The sequence below is a fragment of the Ostrea edulis genome, chromosome 9, assembly GCF_947568905.1.
Source record: "Ostrea edulis chromosome 9, xbOstEdul1.1, whole genome shotgun sequence".
Classification (NCBI taxonomy): Eukaryota; Metazoa; Mollusca; class Bivalvia; order Ostreida; family Ostreidae; genus Ostrea; species Ostrea edulis.
Genome location: NC_079172.1, coordinates 72866833 through 72876342, shown reverse-complemented (window position 1 = coordinate 72876342; position 9510 = coordinate 72866833). Strand labels below are relative to the sequence as shown.

At 34.9% G+C, this 9510-nt stretch overlaps 1 protein-coding gene across 1 annotated transcript in view; it reads left to right on the top strand.

Moving 5' to 3' along the window:
- The first annotated feature begins 4324 nt into the window (after positions 1–4324).
- The window catches only part of LOC125658127 (uncharacterized), a 35415-nt gene continuing 30229 nt past the window's right edge, over positions 4325–9510 (top strand). Inside the window, exon 1 of the mRNA XM_056150580.1 lies at positions 4325–4425. The gene's annotated coding sequence lies outside the window, so the exon portion shown is untranslated. The remainder of the gene's footprint in view (positions 4426–9510) is intronic.

Genomic DNA, 9510 nt, shown 5'->3' with positions numbered 1-9510 from the left:
TGCTGCAGCTGCCATCGCTACAAAGAATTAATCGCATCTTGTTAGGGTGCAATTTTTTTTTTTTACGAAGAGGTTAGATTAGTTCGGTGGTATATTTAGTACAGATCTATTAATAGTTTTCTCTTGTATACAGCATCTCTCTATCGATATACTACATGTATAAAGGGATATGGGGATATCATGAAGTTTAAAGTTTAACACACATATCGCGTAATCAACTAACATTCTTAATTGCGGCATAATTAGCAAATACGTATTAGCAATCATTGAGCAGGGGGGTTACGGGCCCGATAGTTTAGTCTTTTACACTGTACCTACAGGAGAGAGAGAGAGAGAGAGAGAGAGAGAGAGAGAGAGAGAGAGAGGTGTAAATTGAGGACAATTTTTAACCATTTGACAGAGGTTGTGAGGACAGAAAGTACACTATGAGGTCCCCATAAATGTGACCCACAGCATGTGAAAGATGTAGATACAAAATATAGATTAGTGAGGACAAGTGGTGTGGGGACATGTTCTCACTAATACTCTCTCTCAAAACCTTTTTTTTCACAATTCTAAAGAGAATATTAGATAAACTTTTATAGGTGCCCCTATAGCTATATCTAACACAGTATATTTTTGCCTTTACAATAACATATCCGTGTATTCTCTCTAGACATTATGAGGACGTCCTTACTAAACAGGTTTCATCGGAGAGAGAGAGGGCGAGAGAGAGAGAGAGAGAGAGAGAGAGAGAGAAACCCTGGTACCTAGCGCCTTCCATAGAAAATATGTATTTCTTATCATTTTAAAGCACTCTTTCAAAACTGAACATATTTTTCTGGTATGTCTGTTGCTTAGAGAGTTAAAATTTCCTTCATACATGCAATATAATTTTTCACAAAAGTCTACGCTTGCAAACCATTGATCGCAACGATTGCGTCCTCTCCCGTCTTACCATATTGCAACGTGGATTTAATCCGAGACGTAGATGCAGGTGTTCCGAGTTACAATAAATAGGGGGACAGTGCTTTCTCAAGTTAAATCAAGTGACGGTCGCAATATTGATTAAGTGATGGACAACCGGATGTTTTCTTACATACACATGTATATTGGGTTGACCGAAAATTGCACAAAGTGCAACCCCATAACTATGAAAATTTGGAGTAGAAAAATTTCAAGTGTCGGCTTGCTATAAAATTGCAAACTATTTAAAACTGTCCAAGGAACAGTGCAAATTGATACATATAATTGTTTGCTGACGTAGGGTAAATGAGACATTGTGTATATTTGGTGGGGGTTTTGTTGTTGTTTTTTGTTTTTGTTTGTTTGTTTTTTGATTGTTTTTTTTTTTTTCTTTTTCTTTTTTTTTTCATTTTGTTGGTTTTTTTTTTGGGTTTTTTGTATGACCAATATACATGACTACGCTTATACGTAAGTGTGTTTTGTGGAAAAGTCTTACCACATTACAAGTACTCCCATGATTTCACACATTTCTACATTATCATTTCACCCATGTGGAATTAATGTTCTAATCCAGTGATGTTCTCGTTGTCTACAGAAAACGTTTAAAGATGGACAGTTTGAGTAGTCGTATCCCCCCCCCCCCCCCCCTTATACTGATGACTGGTTTTTGTATAGCACTTTTCTAGCGTATGCTGCTCAAAGCGCTTTACAATACATTATTATCCCGGCATGCCGATTGTTAGGCCGTTCTTGGCACACTGATTTTGACTACAGATAACTCCATTTACCTGATTCACGGCGGGTGTGACCGGTCGACAGGGGATGCTTACTCGTCCTAGGCACCTGACCCCACCTCTGGTGTGTCCAGGGGTCCGTGTTTGCCCAACTATCTACTTTGTATTGCTTATAGGAGTTATGATATTGATCAATGTTCGTTATCTTCACCTTTAATCAATCTAGAACATTCTCAACTTCCTGGGAAGCATACAGTGCATGCTGCCGTTACAGGTGTTAGAGCACTAACATTCTAACAATATCTTTCACTGTCTATACCCGGGTACCGCTTTTACACTTGGGTGGAGTGAGAAAATTCGTGTAAAGTACCTTTCCCAAGGACACAACGTCGGCCCTGCCGCGGCCAGGACTCGAACCCATGACCTTCCAGTCGAGAGTCTGACAGCCAAACCACCAGTCACCTTCCCTCCAGGATTCTGGCCTTTATGGGCAAGACTATGGAATCCGGATAGGGCCACGTACTTCACTATCGCACCATCGAGGTTTGGGTCGATGGTGCGATGATGCGATAATGCGATGACGATGATGCGATAACGATGACGCAATGGTGCGATAGAGCGATGACGATGGTGCGATAACGATGGAGCGATACTGCGATGACACGATGGTACGATGGCGACGATGCGATAATGCTACATCGTGAGGCAGTCAGAAGGTCAGACTAAGTGAGGCAGTCAGAAGGTCAGACTAAGTGAAGCAGTCAGAAGGTCAGACTAAGTGAGGTAGTCAGAAGGTCAGACTAAGTGAAGCATTCAGAAGGTCGTCGCTGAATCCTTGAATTCATATGATTTGTGTTCACATACTTTCAACTCCTAACCGTGTTCACAAACCGAGAGAAGCCATTCAGACATTGATTATGAATTATCGTTTGAAAAGTTTGCAAATTTATCAAAACTATCAATTTGTTATAGCTGATCGCCTTCAACCAAAACGATGTACTTTTCGTTACTGGATTCGTAATAATATTTCATACGGATAAGTCTTAGATTTCCGAGTGTCTGGGTCCAACAAGTTAGAGAAACAAGATGCCCACGGGCCTTATCATGCAGTCACCTGAGTATTAGTCAAAAGCATCACTAGTCCCACAGGCCTTATCAGTCACCTGAGTATTCATTAAAAGTATCACCAGTCCACAGGCCTTATCAGTCACCTGAGTATTCATTAAAAGTATCACCAGTCCACAGGCCTTATCAGTCACCTGAGTATTCATTAAAAGTATCACCAGTCCACAGGCCTTATCAGTCACCTGAGTATTCATTAAAAGTATCACCAGTCCACAGGCCTTATCGGTCACATAAGTATTAAAAGTATCACTAGCCCAGAGGTGTTATCAGTCACCTGAATATTAGTTAAAAGTATCACTAGTCCCCAAGATCACCCGAGTATTTGTATTAGTTAAAAGTATACATATCACTAGCCCCATGTGTATCACTAGCCTATGTATATCTCTAGACCCATGTGTATCACTAGGCAATATGTGTCACTAGCTCCATGTACATCACTAGCCAATGTATATCTCTAGCCCCACGTATATCACTAGGCAATATGTATCACTAGCCTCCTGTACATCACTAGCCCCATGTGTATCACTAGCCCCAGGTGTATCACTAGCCCCATTTGTATCACTAGCCCCATGTGTATCTCTAGCCCCATGTGTATCTCTAGCCCCATGTGTATCACTAGCTCCACGTGTATCACTAGCCCCATGTGTGTCACTAGCCGATTTCCACCGGTGATGCGTTAGTGGAGTCTGTAAAACTGAATGCTTGCTCTTGAATTCACCGTAATAATCGCAAGACCGTTAAATCAGCATTATTACGGTGAATTCAAGAGAGTTATTCCCCTTCTAATGCGATTTATTCAGTTTGTTTGATGCTTAATTTACCTTTTAAGGAAGTTCATCTTCACAAGTAAAGGAGGTCCTTAAGATGAAACCGCAAATACCGGCTCCCTGCTCAATGGTCATTCATGAGCTTATACGCGCCGAGTATAGGCCTAAATTTTGCAGCCATTCACCAACAACGGCGACGTCTTCATATGAGTGAAAATTCTCGAGAGGGACGTAAAACACTATACATATGTACGATCAATCAATCAATCAATCATCAAGCAATCAATCACAAGTCAAGGCTTATTGATTCGTTACCTCGATGATGCAAGTTTGGTAAGAGCAAAAACAGAAAGTGAACAATGGTCTTCGTGGGGGTGTTGTTCTCAACATGATGAACATTACGTGTTGATTTTATATGTAACGTAATTAATAATTCACATTTTCGTCCTTCAACTGTTGTAGCTATTGATAAATAATCATATATTTCAATTTTAAATAACTTCAGTCTTGTTCAATTTGTTGAAGTACAATCGACAAACATAATTGGGTAATCCATCGTTTATAAGCGTCTCGCATTCTAAAACTTCGTCTAATTGTTTCTTTTAAAAAATTAATTTCCAAAATCAATCCACGGTCACAAATTCTACACCATGTTGCCGATGCGTGTGTAGTTTCGTTTTCGACCGATTTTAAAAACCGTCGTCAGATTGAGCGGCTTCGCTTTACAGGCTGCAAATCAACCACATATGCTCCGCATCGAGCCCATGTTTTGAATGGTGACGGATCAATAACCCTTAACTTGTGAAGATGAAGGAAGTTAGCGAAACTATGCAGAATGCCATACATGTTACTGTGTAGGTAATGGTTCGATACTTATTCTCATGCTCCAGATATATATCTTTCCTATTTAAACTTATCCAGTTGAAAATTTGTCTGTCGATTCTAATTTTGAAAGTGTTTGGAAAGGACTACATTTTGTAATTGTAGGAAGGATTCTTTCATCATTAAGATCTAAATTTGCACGATTTTATCCAACACATCATCAATAATTAGACTTCTGGAAGAGTATTTCAATTTTGTGACTTATGATACATTTAGTAGAGACTCATTCAAATACTGCTGAATTATTAATGTGGTTGATATGTTTTCTAACCTGCACGCCGATTCTTAAAAAACAAACAATATTCCAACTGTGTTCTTTTGAACTTTCAGATTACATATTAATAATGATTTTTTTCTTCCGTTTATTAAGTACAGAGAGGTCATTATTTACTTCCAATCTTTTTATATCTATATTAAACACGAATGCCTATTTATTTGATGTAAATGATTGATTTGTGTTGTTCATGATATGCTGACACCAACAGACAAATCGAGTTTAAGAAAATAAATCGTAAGTACATTAAATGCAAAAGGTCAAGTTTAACACACTGTAGTTCAATAACAAACTCGATAATCGCAGTCTACAGGTTAGAGCGTTAGCTCCGCATGCGGAAGGCCGGGGTTCGAATCCCGACCGCGACAGACCTAAGTCGTTAAAACAGGTAGTAACAGGTCCATCGCCAAATACTCGGCATCAGGTGTGAAAGTCACGGGTCCTCAGAGATGACCTTAAAAACGGATGACCCGTGTCACAGTACATGTAGCACGCTGAAGAACCCTCACTGCTCAATGGCCGTAAGAGAGAGAGAGAGAGAGAGAGGTGTTAAAACAAGATGCAATCAATCATACAATAACCCCCTTTTTCGTTTTGATTTCATAATTCACCTTCGACATAGAAATCAATAATATACTTCCCAGAAAATTGACAGTACTACAATGGAGCGAAACTAATACATTTTATGAAATTAGTAAAAATGCAGATTACAAAACCGTTGCATTAGATTGAGTTTTTATATCTTATCACCAACATTAAAGATGATACTATAGACATATATTATATTCAATCACTATGACGATTTTGACCACATCCTGATACCAAAACCTCTTCCCCTGGAATCATGAAATCACAGTTTTGGTAAAAAGGATATGTACCTGCTCCTTCTAAATATATACAATAAGTTTCAGTTTCATAAAGTATCAAAGCATTAAAAAGATTTTTAAAATGTTTAACACGAAAACACTTTATGCCGGACGCAGATCAATAGCAACAGGATTCAAGTGACATAAAAACTGATAGAATACAAAGATTTTCTTTGACTGTTTACATAACTTTTTTTTTTTTTTTTCTCTTTTATTGATTAACATTTAAACAGATATCACAGACTAATCATCAGTTACAATCACATTTAAAACACTTTGTATCTAAAATATGAACAATAATATTCCCTCTGTTTCTTTCAATAGAGGATTTCTATGTAAGAAAAACTTTTTAAACAGGTTCATTTTCTTTTCTAAAGCAGTCAATTGATAATGGTTATATGAAATGTAATGTCTCAATGTATATCTACAAAGCCTTTCAATATCTATTTTTTTTTCACTTTGCAAAAAAATCTGTCTTCTTCTATAAATACAAAATCTGCATACTGATATAAAATAATTTACAAAAAATACATTCACGTTTTTGATACCCTTATGTTATGCTGTCATGAATAGTTCTTCAAAGTTTAATCTGTTAAAAACATCACTTTCACAATCTTTCAATAACGATTCAAGATGATAAATAACAAAATTGTTCTTAAATTCAGCCAACTCTTTACATCTAATAAATAAATGCATTATATCCTCGCATTCTAGCATACAAATTGGACATATTTTAGAATCAGACTTCCCTATCTTAAAAAGTTTCTCATATGTAAATATAATATTGTGAAAAATTTTGAAATCCAGTTCAGTAATATCTGGTGTTTTGTATAACACCCATACCGTTTCCCATCGCTTTTCAATGGATGATTTATCATTCATATCAAGTTTATCTCGCCAATAAATATTTGACACCGGTTCTTGAAACATTTTTTGAACTAACAAATTATAAAATATTTGTACTGTACCGGATTGGAATACTATCCTTTGATCTCTATATGAAATATCAAAATTTGGCTGAAAGCATGTTCTTTTGTACTCATTTTCATGAACATAATTTTTCCATTCTTCTGGAATAGATAATAACAAATCCTTATAATTTTTTGTAATCAGTGAGACATTTACCTCTGAATTTTGTTCTTGAAAAATCTCCACAATACATGATATTGGTAAAAATCCCGGAATTACTTCATATGAAATATCCTTGACATGTGTAATACTAGCACTAATAAAATCTTTCCAATTCAACATTTTGTTTCTTCTTTGTACTTTCGGATTAAAAAACAGACAATAATTAAAAACATCATTTTCTTTTTCTGTAACAATGATATAATCTTTTATGGCATACCATGCACAAAATAATTCATTGTAAAACTGTGGTAGACCCTCTAAATCTGTTTTCTTAAACTGTAGTAAAAATATCTCCATTCCTGCTCCTAAATTTTGAATCTTTGATAGGAAATATCTAAAAATATGTTTCCACAGAAAATCTTTATTACAACAAAAGTGCTTTGCAAGAAACTTTAGTCTAAATGATAACATTTTTAGATAGATATCAGCTATTTTCAAACCACCATTGTGTTTTTCACCAATTATTGTTTTATAAGATACCAAGTGTGAGCCAAAATTCCATAAAAAATTGGTACACTCCTTTTGAATACTATCTCTAGCCCATTGTGGAATCGATATAACTGACAATGAGTACCATAATTTAGACATGAACAAGGTATTAATTAAAGTGGCTCTACCTTGAACTGCTAAGGATCTCTGTCTCCATAAATTAAGAGTTTGCTTAATGTTTCTAACTTTGTCTCTCCAATTTAAATTTTCACACTCTACTCCATTTTTGCCAAAATAAATACCAAGAATTTTCATGACACTTGTCTCAGAAACACTCAATGATATCTTTTCCTGTTCAAAACTTCTACCAGTTCCTATACACATTATTTCAGACTTGTGAATGTTTATTTTGGCACCAGATGCTTTTTCATACATGTCAAATACTTTGAAAACTTCAAAAACAGAATTTTTGTCACACACTGTCATTGTAGTATCATCAGCATGTTGAAACATCAACCCATTCTTTTCTGACATTGGTATTGGAATGCCTCTTATTACTGTATTTTGTTTCATGACATAATTCAGAGGTTCTGCTGATAAAACATATAATAATGCAGATATTGGGCAACCTTGTCTAACAGAATTTTTAATAGGAAAATATTTTGTTAAATGTCCATTACACTTTACACTACTGTATATATCCGTATAAAATATATGTACCCATTTTCTAAATTGGGTTCCAAAACCAAATACTTCTAATACATCAAGTAAATACTCATGACTCACTCTATCAAAAGCTTTTTCCTGATCAATTTTAACCACATAACCCTCTAAATTATCCATCTCTACCATATCAATCACATCTCTAATGCTAACTAGAGTATCTGCAATATCTCTTCCTATTATACAACAAGTCTGTGTTTCAGACACAATATTTGGTAATACCTGTTTCAGTCTATTTGCCATAACTCTTGCTATTATCTTATAATCTACATTTAACAGGCTTATAGGCCTCCAGTTTTTCAACAATTTCTTATCTCCTTTCTTCTTGTATAACAACGTAATAACACCCATTTTCATAGAGTTAGACATCGTTTGTTTTCTGTTAATTTCTTTAAATAAATTGAGTAGAATATCTCTTAATTGTGGTAAAAACATTTTATAAAATTCAACAGTCAACCCATCAGATCCTGGGCTTTTATTATTAGCCATTTCCTTGATTGCAGTTTCAATTTCTTCTTTGTTAATATCCCTTTCACACATTTCCTTATCATTTTCTTCAATTTTTCTATTCACATATGACAAAAACTGTGCCTTACTTTCAGAGTCAATTCGCACTGATGAATATAAGTTAGAATAGAAATTGTACTCTATTTCTAAAATTGAATCAATATCCTTCTTTATTTCTTCTGTGTCACTCAACAATTCTTTTACTGAATTTGATTCTTGTCTTCGTTTTTCTAAATTCAAAAAATATTTCGTGCATTTATCTGATTCATTTGCCCACTGTGCTTTTGATCTAAGTATTGCACCCTGACACTTTTCATTTTCAAAATCTGACAATTCTTGTTTGATTGCTTCATATTTTTCAATATCAACTTGTACTCCATTTGCTAAATTTTGTGAAATTCTTTGCATTTTGTTTTGTAAACCATAATATTCTTTATTTCGTTCCCTGGCTCTAGTTTTGCTAAAACTTTGAGAAAACTTTTTGAGCTTGTATTTCAAATTATCCCACCACACCAACATTGAATTTTCATATAATATACAATTTTTTTCTCTTTCAATAATTTCTATGATTTTTGTTTTATATGTATCATCATTCAATAGCAAATTATTATGTATCCACAACCCTGGTCCTCTTTCACAAACAGTATTATTCAAGTACATCACGACCATCGAATGATCGCTTAGTGTAGTTTCAACATAAAATATATTTCTAACATATGTTCTTATAACGTGTGAAACTAGAATGTAATCTATTCTACTTTGAACTAACATGTTTCCTACTAACATTTTTCTTGAAAAAACTTTTTCTCCTCTATTTCTACTTCTCCATAAATCTGCTACACCATGTTGATTCATCATATTGAACAGGGCTTTGTAACCCTGGTCATATACATGACGTGTCTTACCACATCTATCAATCTCTGCAAGTGTGTTATTAAAATCACCTAGTATTATAAGATTCACTGAATATGGAATGATACTAGACATATCTTGAAAAAAATTGGCCCTTTCTTTTGCAACGTTAGGTGCATATATGTTTATAATATCAAAATTTTCATCATTTTCTTTGTATTTTATATGTAGAAATCTACCATCGCACCCTTTTACATATTGAATATTATCTTTTA